The sequence below is a fragment of the Lithobates pipiens genome, unplaced genomic scaffold (assembly GCF_037356315.1).
Source record: "Lithobates pipiens isolate NorthernLeopardFrog02 unplaced genomic scaffold, aLitPip1_a1.2 Scaffold_27, whole genome shotgun sequence".
Classification (NCBI taxonomy): domain Eukaryota; kingdom Metazoa; phylum Chordata; class Amphibia; order Anura; family Ranidae; genus Lithobates; species Lithobates pipiens.
In genome coordinates this window covers 133,549,284-133,565,354 of record NW_027507788.1, presented here as the reverse complement: position 1 = coordinate 133,565,354, position 16,071 = coordinate 133,549,284, and the positions used below count along the sequence as shown (strand labels likewise).

The window sequence follows — 16,071 nt, the reverse complement described above, 5'->3', positions numbered from 1 at the left end:
ACCGGCCCCCTGGTCACCCCATCCCCCTTTTCTGACAGCTAGCAGGGATCCTGCGTATACAGCCACGTCATTCATTCATAGTGTTCTCTTAATGGAAAAGTACAAGTCCCAACATCTTTAGCAGCTATTTAGAAGAGTGCCAGCATTTATAAAGAAAAAAAAGTGGGGAAAAAAAAAAAAAAGAAGGTACTTTTGTCCCAACATAATAGGAATTCTTTTGGGAGGCCAAGAAGGACTTTTGGTACCGTACAAAGGCTTGGGATAAAAAAATGTAAGATTGTATTCATTACAAAACACAGTTTAAAATACATAGATTAAAAAAAAAAAAAAAGAAGTGGAATAAAGGCTCTGTCTGGTCACATAAAGTGTGACATTGGAATGAGTTCGACCGTGTGTACAAGGGCTGAGATTCCGACAACCAAATCCGTCGGAGTAATTCCGACGGATTAATTCCGGAAGAGGTCCGGAAGTGATGTTGCATACACACGGTTGGACCAAGTTGTCGGAAAATCCGATTGTACATAACGTGATGACGTTATTTTGTTACGACGGGACTACGTTCAGGCTAGTAGCCAATAGCTTTGGTCTAGAAATTTGATCTGAGCATGCATGGCACTTTGTCCGTCAGAGTAGGCTACACATGATCGGAGTATGTCCGATAGGAGCATTTTGTCGGAAAATGTTACCGCCAAGTTGGAAAAATTGGTTCGTCGGATATTCCGACGGAAACAGTCCGATGCAGACCACACAAAGTCGGAATATCCGACAAAACGGTCCGATAGGAAACATTCCGACGGAATCTCCGACCGTGTGTACAAGGGCTAAGAGCTACACGATTCTGTCTAAAATGAGAATCAATTTTTTTTACTTTGAAGATGGATCACGATTCTCTTACTATTCTCACGGCATAACATCTTTCACATTAAAACAAAAAAATAAAAATAAAAATAATGGTCTAACTTTACTGTTTCGGTTTTTTTTTTGGTTTTTTTTTAGCAAAAAATTGCATTTGAAAGACCGCTGGGCAAATACAGTGTGAAAATAAAATATTGCAGCAATTGACATTTTATTCCATAGGGTCTCTGCTAAAATATATATATATATGTTTTGGGGGTTCCAAGTAATTTTTTTAGCAAAAAAATATTGATTTTAATTTAAGAAACAAGTGTCATAAAAAGATTTACACTTGCTCAAAAATGGAAACACCTGTCCCCATTTGCAATAGCCCAACATAGCATTACATACTTAGGGGTACACATAGGACGTGAACCAGCCTCATTGTATGGGCTTAACTACCCCCCACTTCCTGTACAGGAATTAGAGATGTGGGCGACTCTGCATATTTCGCTCTCCGGGAGATGCCATTTATTTAAAATGATATCTTTTGCCAGATTATTATACCCAATGCAGACCATACCCCTCCTGCTGAAACATGCAGATATCCAGAAGCTATATAAAAAGGCACTGTCTGCCTTTTTATGGTCATGTAAGAGAGCGTGCATTGCTTTGCCTAAATTATGCCTCCCGAAGACCGAGGGTGGTGTAGGTGTACCCAATATTCATTTTTATAATCTTGCATGTTAACTAAGACAGGGTCTGGACTGGCTTTCGGGCAACTCTAGATATTGTAACGTGCACCTGGAAGGTGCTATGGCTTCCCCCTACACGTTGGCAGCAATCCTTCACTCCAATCTGAATGCCCTGCCACCCCATCTGAAATCTAATTTGCTCATCAGAGACACAAACATTGCATGGAGAGAAGTATGCAAATTACTGGGGTTACCGACAACCATCTATAGCCACCTACCCATCCAAAGGAACCCTATGTTCCTCTCGTCCACCTTGCATGACATATACTTACAATGGGAACTGAAAGGTCTCGCGTCTACAAAAGCCTTATATCAGGCCGACCATCGCAAGTTTAAATCGTTTGAGGCTTTGTCTCAGGAATTTACCTTACCGTCAACTCACGTTTTCTACTATAACCAGCTGACCGATTACCTAAGCTCGCAGTGCGGTCCACAGGCGGACCCCTTCCAGAATCGACACAGTGCTACACTCAGGAGACTACTCCATTACCAACTTATATTCATACCTCATCCAAGACCAATCAGACAAATACCACCTCGCACCCTTTCAGAAATGGGCGACCCTCTTTGGGGATTAAACTCTTCCTGAGAAAATTATGGATGGCTACAGGCAAGTACGCAAACTCACACTTTCCGAAATGTGGCAAGAAACACAATTCTAGATAATTCACAGAGCTTATTACCCAATTTACATTGATAAAAGTAACGCAGACCTGAAAAAGTGCCCGTGGTGCTCTACACCTCACCCCACTTTAATCCATCGCCTGTGGGAATGCCCTGCCATAGAAAGAGTAACGCAGTAACTACATATGTTGGCTCTATATCTAAACAACGGATCCCGAAGGATGTTATGCTCTGTGTATTTGGATACGTACCTCGAGCGCCCCCGACACGCGAAGGAAAACGAACCTCTGTTTCCCAATGGGCACAGATAGCCCTTCTTGTTGCTTGTAGAATGATTATGCAATCTTGGATCTCCAAGAATCCGCCTGAATTACTAGCGGTAACAAAAGGCTATCGAATGACTCTTCTACATGGAAAGGCTGGATACCATCACAAGAAACCCTCGACCTACCCACCTTTTTTTACACGATGGCGCAACTATATGGAGGCCACGTTGACTCACTCTGACATCCAAGCAGCCATGCAACCGTTTCGTTTCACGGCCTGGTATCTCCAAAGCAACCTTGCTGGCTCTCTGGGTAGACTCAAACTGCTTTCACATGGCGACCCTTCGGCCTTTAGGCCACCTTGACATTACAGCTCCTACGCTGTGCACTTTTCACCAGGACTTGAGGATACCCCGTCCTTCCTTCACTCTCGAGGTCATTCACCCTAGGGTTATTAGCGTTAATCATTTCTCTGGTCTAATCAGATTATATAGGTTATTGGGACCTACTTTGGTCCATTTCTCCCCAAACCTATTTCTTTTATGCCGTCTAACATTTCTTGTTCATTGCACAGGTATGTGTATGTGTATGTGTAAGCATATTCACTGTACAGTTGTGTTTTGTAACCTCTTCTGTATAAAACCAAATAACAAAAAAAAAAAAAAAAAAAAAAAGAAGGATTTAGACTTTAAGGCCCCTTTCACACGGACTGTCCGTTCAGAACTGCCTGTCAGTTTTTTAGGCGGACCTGAATGGACGCTCCATAGACCTCTATGGAGCGTCGGATGTCATTGGTGACATGTCCGCTGACATCCGACCTGATTCGATCCGAAAAAGTGTGACGGAGGAAAAACCTACTTTTCCATCCATCTGCGGATCGGATGACGGACTCTACAGTCCGTCCTCATCTGATCCCCTATAGAGAAGACAAGCACTTTGACAGGTCCGTCCCTGCACAGTGTGCAGAGATGGACCTGTCATCTTCCTTCTCAGTGGGAATTGACGGATCGATCCCCCGCTGAGCAGAGTGGGCTCCGTACACGGACACGTCCGTGTGAAGGCGCCCTTAGTGGTTAAACTTCCTGCATTTACACTTGTTAAAAACTTGGCAGAATACCTGTTTTTTTTTTCTATACACACAGAAGTTTCCCTTTGATCTAAGAAAGAAGAGTTATACAATGTTTCTTTTTAAAAACTTGGCAGACTGCCCGGATGTTTTCTTTTGACAGCTGAGTAAGCAGAAAAGACTCTCAACTTGTTATATGAAAGAATCAGCAAACTCTGCAACAGATCTAGATTATACCATGCAAAAACTTTTCGCTCTACATATTTCGCGGAAGGAGTTCCCGCTTCTTCAGGAGCTTATTTTTGTACATACAGGCATATAATGCTATAGGACAATTATCAATATCAAACTATAAATCAAAAGAAACACATTAGTCATCATATAATATACAGCCCCCAGCTCCCTCACATACCGTATATACTCGAGTATAGGCCGACCCGAATATAAGCCGAGGCCCCCAATTTACCCCCAAAAAAACTGGCAAACTTATTGACTCGTGTATAAGCCGAGGGTGAGACATGCCTGTCCATCCCTGTGTGTGTGTCCGTCCATCCCTGTGTGTCCGTCCATCCCTGTGTGTCCGTCCATCCCTGTGTGTCCGTCCATCCCTGTGTGTCCGTCCATCCATCCCTGTGTGTGTGTGTGTCCATCCATCCATCCATCCCTGTGTGTGTGTGTCTCCATCCATCCATCCATCCATCCCTGTGTGTGTGTGTCTCCATCCATCCATCCATCCATCCCTGTGTGTGTCTCCATCCATGTGTGTGTGTGTGTGTGTGTGTGTGTGTGTGTGTGTGTGTGTGTGTGTCCAGCCTACCTTTGTCCCGAGCCTCCGTCCCGTGCCTTGCCTCCTTGCCTCCGTCCCGTGCCGTGCCTTGCCTCCTTGCATCCGTCCCGTGTCGTGCCGTGCCTTGCCCCCGTCCCGTCCCGTGCCGTGCCGTCCCGTGCCCTCTTAGTCGGCGGCCATTGTAAAGTTCAAAAGCTGCGCCGCCGCCTTCGCCTGTGATAGGCGGAACACTGAATTTCCCAGCAGCCTGTGTTCCGCCTATCACAGACGTCGTATCATCCTCGTCCGTAGTACGAGGATGATACGATGTCCGTGATAGGCGGAACACAGGCTGCTGGGAAATTCAGTGTTCCGCCTATCACAGGCGAAGGCGGAGCCGGAGGCGCGGCTTTTGAATAGAATGGCCGCTGTCTGTCTGCTCGACACGCTGATCGAGCGGGCAGACAGCGATGACTCGAGTATAAGCCGAGGGGGGCACTTTCAGCCTCAAAAAAGAGGCTGAAAATCTCGGCTTATACTCGAGTATATACGGTATGTCTTTTCTGACAGCTAGCGGAGATCCTCTCCCTGACCTGCTGTCATTTTTTAAAGATGCACCAGGGCCCTGCCCGCCCAGCCACGCTATTCATTCACCAGTGTTCCGTGAATGGAAAACTACAAGTCCCAACATCTTTAGCAGCTGCTTGAAGTTCTCAATTACCATGGCACTATTGAGCACTGTGGTAGTTCATTGATTCTTTCGGTCATGAGGTACAAGCAAGCAGATACAAATGCATTGATTATTGTGTAAATGACAGTGGCAGTGAAGGGGTTAACCACTAGGGGGCAGTGAAGGGGTTACGTGTGTCCTAGGGAGTGATTCTAACTGTGAGGGGGCTGGACTTCAAACACACAGGACAGTGATCACTGCTCTGGATGACAGAGCTGTGATGACTGTCCTGTCACTAGGCAGAATGGATAAATGCGTTGCTTACAAAAGCATCTCCCCATTCTTCCTCTCCGCGACATGACCGCAGGCACCTGGCAGTCTGTGGGACCCGCAGTCACGGAGACCGTGGCCAGTGCGCACGCAATTGCAACACCGCTTCTTAAAGGCGAAGTACCTGTACGCCCTTTTGTCTGCCAGTGCCATTCTGCCAACATAAATCGGCATGCACTGGTCAGCAAGCGGTTGAACTAAAGCCAACCATACATGGATCGAAATGTAGGCAGGGACCAGCCAAGATACTTTCTATACATTGGCATGCTGATTATACCCAAGTCGCCGCCCCCCCCCCCCCCCCCCCCCCGCCGGCAGAACACTATAGCACCGAGGGAGGCATTGCTCCATTAAACACAGACTGTTGACCGGGGAATCAAGTGATTTTCTTTCACCTGAGGTGGAAGGAAAGAATGTGCATAGAGCACATACAGTATAACTATGAGGGGTTGCTGATAAGTATTGAGCCTTACCCAGAATAATCTAGCTAGGAAGCTGTAAATTGCAGGGTGTACTGGCCAATTTGTCTATATTCAAACTACCTATGATTTTAACTTATTTTTCTTTTTCAGGTCCAAAGTGAACATGGCAGCACCTCCAGAAAAAAAAAAATTCATAGGACCATAATCAAATTCCTGTTTCTCCAAGGGAAAAGGTACAAAGCAGATCCATGATGAAAGGTCACAAACTTTGGGTGACAGAGGCCCTTCATATCAAACTGTTAAAACGTTGGGTTGTCAATTTTAAAACTGGCCATATCGGTGTTGAAAGTGAGAAACCCAGTGGAAGGCCTGTTTCAGTCTCTGTTCCTGCAAATGTGAAAGCCATCGATTACACGATCATGGGAAGACCGCAGAATATCAGCCAAAAGTATTTCTACATATCTGGGAATATCACATGAGAGTTGGTGTCATTATCCACAATGACTTGGAAAATGAGAAAGCTTGCAGCAAAGTGGATCCCAAAACTTTTGACAACTGAACAAAAGAGGAAACATCAGTGGCTGTTTTGGAACATTTTGCAAGAAATGAGTCAGATTTCCTGGACAAACTGGTAACTGGTGATGAGACATGGATCTACTGTTATGATCCTGAGACAAAAAGGGACAGTCCAAGGACTAGAGGCACAGTGGTTCCCCCAGGCCAAAAGAAGTTCCATGTGCAAAGGTCAGTGCAGAAGCAAATGGCAACCATTTTTTGGGATCAGAATCAACTTCTGCTGGTGGACTACTTCCAAAAGGGTTCAACCATCCATGCAACATATTACTGCTCTTTGACTGGCAAATTTAAGGCAAAATATCAAGGAACAACATTGAGGAAAGCGCTCCAATGGTTTCATCCTGTCACATGACAATGCCTCGTCACACACTGCAGATGAAAATAGCAAAAGTGATCTCCTTAGGCTTTCAACTGAAGACCCATCCACCCTATTCGCCCGACCTGGCTCCTGACTATCATCTGTTCCCCAATCTCAAAAAATACCTTACAGGGACAACGATTTGGGAGTGTTCCAGAAGCAACTAATGCTGTAAATGAGTGGTTACACCAGCAGTGCATTAACTTCCTGGGGGAATATATAGAATAGAGTGGCAGTTACAGCTTCCTATCTCAATTTTTTCTGGGTAAGGCTCAATACTTAGCACTCCTTGCATTACAGCGGTCACAGGATGTGAACACAAGTTTATACAGGTGCATTTATGCCAAAGATAAATGAATAATGAAACAAATCATAAACTATTATTCCATTTGTCAGCAAACCCCACACCATGCTCCAAGCAAACATGGCTCACTGAAGAAAAGGGACACCTGGATGAAGGCTCCACACGGGGGGTCTGCGCCAAACTTTCAGCCCAATAGCTCCCACAGGTCAGGTCAGATCTCCTGTACAGATCTCACTGTGTGTCGGACAGAGACAAGGGAGATACAAAACAGGTGCCCAGGGTTCAGTGCAGTCATGGGCAGGAGAGGGTGCGTGGTAGGTTGCACCCTCTGTGGTCTCCATTTTTTCCCTGGTGACTGTCCAACTATCCATTCCAGAGGTATGTGAATAGCCAAGAGAGCTGGAATGTAAGTTTTCACCCAGAACAGTAGCAGTTTTGTTTACCTTACAGCAGCTTGACTTTGGTGCCCCCTTGATGGTTTATGTAGGCCACTGCTGTGGCATGGTCTGATGGCTCTTTGTTCCAGAATTTAGATGAAAAAAGTTTTAAACATGTTCTGCTGGACAGTGAGGGAATTGTAAACTCCACCCAGCCTGTAAGGCTGGCATCCTTTGTCAACACCTTCCAAGGCATATGAAGAATTACTTTTTCAATTTCCAGACAGGATGGAACCACTAGGCAATACAAGGTTTGGATCTGCTCGTTCCATGTTGTAAATGTTTTACATTGAGTACGTTTGGAATGCAGAAACAAACAGGAGGTGCCATTTTGACCTGAGAGTATGCATGCACGATTTTAGAAAAGTCATTTTTTCCCCGAGGAAGGAAAATTCTGGCTTGGACTGGTACAATAGATGGTGTGTGGGATGGAGGGCAGACATTGGAAAGCTGATTTGAAGGTTTTAAGAAACGGAATCGTCCTTTGGACCTAGCCAGACAAGGTTGTGGCTGAGGAGTCCTTTAGTAGGAGGTAATTTAGGCAACCTGTGACATGAAGTCATGAAAAGCCAGAAGCAAGGCAAGCATATTTGTGAGTACTCCGGTTGCCAAAGATAGCCCCAAATGGTAATTCAAACATTTGGAAGTCTTGGTCTCCCACAGCCAAACATAGTAAGAGCTGATGTAAGGGGTCTACTGGTGTCAGAAATTCCCCTCATCTGAGAGAAGCAATTTGCTAAAAGGAAGGTTTCACATGGGCTTCAGCTTGTATGAGCAATGTAAACAATGAGCTTTTTACAAAGCATTTGAAGAGCTTTCAACAAGCTTTGTTGAAGCGTTTAACCACCTCAATACAGGGCACTTTCTTCACTTTTCTGCCCAGGCCATTTTTCAGCTTTCAGCGCTGTCACATTTTGAATGACAATTGCACGGTCATGCTACACTGTAACCATGTGAAATTTTTATCATTTTCTTCACACAAATAGAGCTTTCTTTTGGTTGGTATTTAATCACTTCTGGGTTTTCTTTTTTTTTTTTTTTAGAATAAGACAGAAAATTTTATTTTATTTTTTTCAAAAAAGAGAAGACGACGTTTCTTAGTTTTTGTCAGTTAATTTTGGAAAGAAGTCATTTTTCTCCTTCACGGATGAGGCGCCAATTATGTGCAGGCACGAATATACCGCACTTATGGGCACTGATGTGGCACAAATAGGCAGCACTGGTAGGCAAGTGATAGCCGGCACTGATGGGCAGCACCGATAGCCAGCACTGACTGGCATCACTAATGGGCACTTATTGCTGGCACTGGTGGGGGGGCTTTATTGTAATCAGGGCACAGATGATCAGTGCCCCGATTACATACCTAGATGTCCTCTGCGAGGAGATGCCGCTGATAGTCTCTCCTCTTCTCACACTGTCAGTGTGAGGCGAGGAGCGCCAATTACCGGCATCTCCGTGTTTACATGCAATCAGCTGTGATTGCACACAGCCGATCACATGGTTAAAGCGCCACGGCTCTTTACAGAGATCGGGGTAACACCGTGTCCTAGCAACACAGCGCGGCCGCGATCGTCGCTCTGCGTTCCCCTGTGGGCACGCAAGAGCGGCCGTTCTGGGCATCGTCATATGACGCCAACCCAGAACAACGGTGGGCAGGCGGCAAGAGGCTAAAGGAACATTAAGCTCCCGTTGGTGCTTGTTGAGCACAGATCCTAATGGGAGTGCTGATTATCACGTTAAACAAGCTGCTAGCAGACTTCAGAATCATTTGAAGTTTGTTGAATGCCTGCTGAAGCCTGTTAGCAGTTTGTTTAAAGTGACAACACATGAGGAACCCAAAAGTTGTTGATGGAAATCTACCTACAATGTAAATTGTTTGTTATGTCACTTTTACTTCCATCATTGATATGGTGCTCCCCTGTCTTTGAGTAACTGTAATGCTGTATTTCTTGACTGAAGGTGTAGTAGATATTTCTGCTGTCTGTATTGTATCCTGCCTTATAGAAGAAAAAAAAAAAAAAAAAAAAAACTTTAAAATCCAATCTCTCCCCTCCACAGATCAATACACAGAGGGGAGAGAGGAACCGGCGTCATGACATGACGCTGGTTTGTTTACAAGTGATTGCTCTGTCATTTGACGGAGTGATCCCATTGTAAATGGCCACCTGATGTACCAAGATGGCCGCCGCTCCAGAGCTAGGCCGAAGCCGCTGCCTTTCCTAAGGCCGAGGCAGCGGAGCACTCCGCAGATCGCAGGGTGTGCCGATCCGAACAGGTTGACCCATTCGGATCACAGATCAGTGACGATCTGTTGCACCCCTAGTGACAACATTGGAGAAATTACATTTTACTTGTATAGTAGTGGGTATACAGCTTGTATAACAGTGTAAATTTGCCGTCCCCTCAAAATAACTCAACACACAGCAATTAATGTATAAACCTCTGGCAACAAAAAACAAAAATTGGGCCCAATTAGCCATTTCCCTCCCCGCTGTCATGCGACTCGTTAGCATTACAAGTTCTCGGGCGTAAATGGGGAGCAGGTGCGTGGTACATTTGGCATTATCGCTCTCACGCTCAATCTCCCATACTGGTCACTGGAAGTTCAATATGGCACCTCATGGTGATTGTTGCTCAACATAAAGATGGCCTAGGCTATAGGAAGATTGCCAAGACCCTGAAACTGAGCTGCAGCACGTTGGCCAAGACCATACAACAGTTTAACAGGACAGGTTCCACTCAGAACAGGTATCGCCATGGTTGACCAGAGGTTGAGTGCATGTGCTCAGCGTCACGTATGAGTGCTGCCAGCATTGCTGCAGAGGTTGAAGGGGTGGGGGGTCAGCCTGTCAGTGTTTAGATCATATGTCACACACTGCATCAAATTGGTCTGCATGCCTTCATCCCAGAAGGAACTCTCTTCTAAAGATGATGCACAAGAAAGCAAACAGCTTGCTGAAGACAAGCAGACTAAGGACATGGATTACTGGAACTATGTTCTGTGGTCTGATGAGACCAAGATAAACTTATTTGGTTCAGATGATGTCAAGAGTGTGTGGCGGCAACCATGTGAGGAGAACAAAGACAAGTGTGCCTTGCCTACAGTCAAGCATGGGGGTAGGAGTGACATGGTGTGGGGCTACATGAGTGCTGCTGGTACTGGGAAGCTACAATTCATTGAGGGAACAATGAATGCCAACATATACTGTGACATACTGAAGAAGAGCATGATCCCCTCCCTTCGGAGACTGAGCCGCAGGGCAGTATTCCAACAGAACAACCCTAAGCACACCTCCAAAATGCTTCCCAGCAGCTCCTCCTCAGTGAGCTCCTGTCAAAATGAATGACACAAATCCTTATCCTCTACTTCAATTTGCACAATAATCTTCACTCTAAGCATCTTGACAAAGGCAAAAATCCAAAGCAAATGGCTCCCAGTTCCCAAGTGTACCCAATCTGGTCATTGGTGGGCTTCACGATTATGTCAGGGATCAACGGCTAAGGAGACCAGACATATAGCTACACAAGAAAACTGAGACCACAGTATATTATTAAAGTGATATTTATCTATAGTGAAATATAGCAAACCATGAACACAGCACACAGTAAACAAACAGAACAAAAAACCCTGCTAACAAGAGCTAGGGACCAAAAATCATGACATGCCAGAGGACGGAAGGAAGGAAGGAAGGAAGGAAGGAAGGAAGGAAGGAAGGAAGGAAGGAAGGAAGGAAGGAAGGAAGGAGCAGCCCCCCTGGCAGCTGATCACTAATGTGACTGATTAGTACAGCCCTGCTCGTGGACACTGGAACAGCAGCCATCGGCCCAGAGAACCTCAGTGCCACCAGCAGGTGAACTCAGTCCTGACAGTTAAATAAGGGAGAACTGGTCCCTAAGGTGTTACCAGTGCATCCGCCCCTATTGACGGTGGGAATTTCATCCCAGACACAACCTCTTCACACTTTTGTAGAACTTTAAATCTAGTAGCTCCTAGGGCTGGGGAAAAAAAATGAATAAATCGATTTAAATCTTGAATCGAGTTGAGGTCAAATCTATTCAAAATTTCAGCAAATCAATTTTTTTTTTCCTGCCAGGACCGGCGCGGTGTCAGTGCAGCGGTCCTGAGGTCCTGCGGGCAGGAGTTTATAGGCGAGGCTACGGCTTCGACCTAGTCCGTGAGGCCGGATGCCTCGGACTAGGCTGAAGCCGCAGCCTAGCTTAAGAACTCCTGCCCACAGCTCCTCAGGACCGGCGCGGTGTCCATCAAACAGAAACTCTATACAAAATCGTGAATTGAGTTTTTTTTTTTTAAATCGCAGATTTTTTTTTTTCTTTTTTTTTTCTTTTAGACAATCGCCCAGCTCCAGTAGAGCCACCTGCAGAGATCCCCCTGCCATTCTATACCTGAAATATGTACTAGTGATAGAGACAGCACTTGTATAGTGGTTCACAGCCACATGACTCCTGGTGCCGTTCTGGTGGTAGATATATGTGGCCCTGCAGAGGCATTTCCAGATTAAACCTACAACTGGTTTATTCCCACATCCAGAGCAAGGCGTACTGGCCCTAAGTTCCAAGATATTGATAGGTAGTATTTTCTCCTGTGGAGACTAATTCCACTGAACTATAGCCACCTTCGAACCAACTGGAGAAGCTGGCATCAGTGATTATCTTCCCAATCCCATCTCCAGATTTTCAAACCATCAACCACCAAATTTAGCTCTGCAATACCCGGGGAACAGAGCCCTCTGGCAATCCAATGCCTAGATCTTCATGTTACAGACAGAAAGAATAATCTACAAATGACCTGTAGAGTAGGACTATACAGAGGGAACGTGCCTTGACCTAGATACAACTTCCTCCTGCAGAAATGTATCAAAGGAAAATCTGGAACAGACTGCTTTCTGAACAAAGATTGAAGTATATGGAGATTGGCACCCTCTACCTTCTTAGAAAGTCCAGCACTGGGGCTGAGAGATATGTGAACCCTCAGAGCTGTGGCCAGCCCGAAGAGCAGAGTCACGAAATTAAAAAAAGATGATGACTGCACTGCAATTGCACAAACCCTTGATGAGCCTGGAAAAAAGTGGCACATGAAAAATATAAGTCATTGAGGACTATAGACCCCGAAATCTACCTCTTGTAGAGAGGTCAACACTAAATGGACAGGGCCTAGCTGAAACAGAAGGATGTCCAACAGCTTCAAATCTTAGCTAAAGCTGTTCCAATTTGGTTTTGGGACTGCTACCAGTTGGGTATTTTTTTTTTTTTTTTTTAATAATGAGCCCATACCTTTGCTCTGAGAGTCAACTGCAAGGCAAAAGACGACAACTCTGTGGCAGACCCTGAAGGCCCAAACAGAGCTTCTGCCGGCTCAAAACCACCTCAGAGACTGCCCAGAGATCTTCTGGCCTGAGATACTCTCAAAACACAGCAGCCTCTGATACCTCCCTCATGCAGATAAGGAAAAGCTTACAGAATCTGGTATTCCCAGGCAGTCTCCCATCCATATACTAACCAAGCTTGATCCTGCTTCGCCTTCGATTAACATATCAGGCATGATCAAGGTGATGCGTCTGCAGTCTGACGAAAAATAAATGCGTCGGGGAACACTGCAATGCCAAACATCACAGTGGCTCAGTTGCATCCAACACTACTGTCCACTGGGAGATGTGGACACCGCCAGATCACTGAACCTGAGAGAGAGGTGCACCTGCCTCCCCCAGCTGCCTCTTTTCTGGAACCATTTAATTGGTATAACAGGTAAATAACATAGCAACTATATTAGCCAACCGAATACACAGTCTTCCAAGGATGCAGGCCTAAAACAATGTTGGTTTATCACTATGCAACCCCTTAGGTATCCAAGTACCAAGGTATGCCTTTATGTAGGTACCTAGGTATGCATACATGCAGGTATACAAGTATTCTTGTCATTCATGCATTTATGTATGTAGTCCTACACAAATAAGCACATGCAGTACAAATGAAAAAAACATGCCGGCCTGTGTTTAAGCAATATGCATTTATGGAAGCATGCAAGTATGTGCTTATGCAAATATGCGTTTAAGCAAAACATGATTCTATGCAAATGCGCATTTTTTAAATACGTGCCTATGGAAACATTTACGCAATAAGCAAGCCTGTGTTCATTTAACGTGTTTATGCACACATGCGTTTACACAAACACTTGTCCATGTATACATGCGTTTACACAAACATGTATCTATGCCAATATGCGTTCACGCAAACACGTATATCTATTCAACATGTATATACATTTATGCACACACACGTCTATATGACACGTGCCTATGAAAACCTGCATTTACGCAACACGCGTCCACACAAACATGCTGTCGCAGCCAGGCTTGGGGAGCTGCATGCCAGGCAGATGTGTGGACTTGTCGGGTGTGGGGGCCATGGCGTGGGCAGGCCAGGGCCCTCTGCAAACACGTACCTGTGCAAGCTTGCGTTTATTCAAGCAAGTGTCTATGCAAGTATTATGAAACATATATACTATGCTGCACCTACTCAACTGCACCTGCGCCCATGCTAGTTTTAGTCAGGATTAGCCAAGTACATGGGCATCCAATGCAGCCTCTATGCTGCTTCAACAGCCTAAAACTAAGCTCCTGCAGACACAACTCCTTAACCCCTTCCCAACCACCCGCCGCGGTTATACTGTGGCAGGATGGCTCCCCTGCACAAGCCATCGTAGCTGTAGATTGGCTCTTTAAGACGGTATAGCAGACACCACAAGTTCTGCACCCGCGATCGCTCATGACAGAGCAAGAACCGGGATCTGTTCTGATCCCGATTCTGTCAGGGGAGAGGAGACAGATTGTGTGTTCCTACTAAGTACGATCAACAATCTCTCTCCTCCTCTAGTCAGCCAAATCCCCCCCCCCCCCCCAGTTAGAACACAACCCCTTGATCGCCCCCTAGTGTTTGCTGTATAAATGTCACTGGACCCAAAAGTGTCCGATGTGTCCATCGCAATGTTGCTTTCCCAATAAAAAAAATAAATAAATAAAAAGAAAATCGCAGATCACCGTCATTACTAGTAAAAAAAATGTATGTTTTATTTATAAATATATATATATATATATATTTATTACTAATAAAATTGCCATAATCTATCCCCTATTTTGTAGACGCTTTAGAATGTAAGCTCTACGAGCAGAGCCCCCCCATGTACTTGCCACATGTATCTATGAAACATTTATGCAAAATAGGTTTATTCAAACATGCATTTAACCACATGACAACTGGGCACTTAAACCCCCCTCGTGACCAGACCAATTTTCAGCTTTCAGTGCTCTCACACTTTGAATGACAATTACTCAGTCATGTAATACTGTACCCAAATGATTTTTTTGTCATTTTTTTCATACAAATAGAGATTTCTTTTGGTGGCATATGATCACTTCTGGGTTTTTAATTTTTTGCACTACAAATGAAAAAAAACTAATTAAAAAAAAAAAATAATGCATTTTCTTTGTTTCTGTGATAAAATTTAGCAAATTATTAATTTTTCTTTATAACTTTTGGCTATAACTTATACTGCTACATATCTTTGGTAAAAAAACAAAAACAAATTAGTGGATATTATTTGGTCTTTGTGAAAGTCAGAGTAAACAAGCTGTGGTGCAAACCATAAAAAATTGATCACCTGATGTACTGGTAGCCTATCTGATTTCTTGCGACCATAACAAGCCAGGAAAGTACAAATACCCCCCAAATGACCCCTTTTTTGAAAGTAGACATTCCAATGTGGTTAGTAAGATGCATGGTGAGGTTTATTTATTATTATTATTCATGTTAAGTTTTTCAAATGTATTTCTAATTCTGTGTTCTGTTAGCCATCAGGGTGCATCCTGCGACAGGCTATGAAAAGTAACATTACAGTCTTGGTCACTGTATTCTTCTTCAGTTTCCCTTGTGAAGACTGAGAAGAAAATACAGTATTTATCAGCGTATAACACGCACTTTTTTCCCCTTAAAATCAGGGGAAAATCGCGGGTGCGTGTTATAGGCCGATCCCCCACCATTTTGCAGCCTCTGGGCGGCTTTTAGCCACCTTCGGCCCTTCCCGGCGGCCGAAAACCACAGAGAGCAGCCGAAAGCCGCCGAGAAGGGCCGAAGGCAGCCGAAAGCTAACGAGAAGGGCCGAGAACTACCACGCACCGCCGAGATACACAGGACATCTCGGCGGCGCCATTTTTAAAAAGAAAAGCTAAAAATAAAAACAGACAAGGCTGAAAATGACAAAGACAAGGGGACAAGGCTGCAATGGTGGACAAGGCTGCATATGACACTGACCAGGGTGCAATGATGGACAGGCTGCATGAAAAGGCTGCAAATGACACTGACAAGGCTTCAGATGGACACTGATAAGGCTGCATTGATGGGCATTTAAATGTAAGTTTTTTTTCCTTAAAATTACCTCCTAAACTTGGTGTGTGTGTGTTATACGCCGATAAATACGGTAATCAAAACCATCTCTCCGTCTTTTGTAACCAGATTTCATTCATTCCTTATGGGGCCCAACATGTTCTGGCCTCTCTTTCTTACTATTTATACACTTAAAGAATTTCTTGGGATTTTTTTTACTCTCCTCCACCATGTGCCTTTCGTGTTCTATCTTAGCCGCCCCAATT

General features: G+C 44.7%; 1 protein-coding gene across 4 annotated transcripts in view; it reads right to left on the bottom strand.

The window, feature by feature from the left end:
• The window catches only part of HSPBP1 (HSPA (Hsp70) binding protein 1), a 117,376-nt gene that overhangs the window by 61,768 nt on the left and 39,537 nt on the right, over nt 1–16,071 (bottom strand). The gene's annotated exons all lie outside the window — the stretch shown is intronic.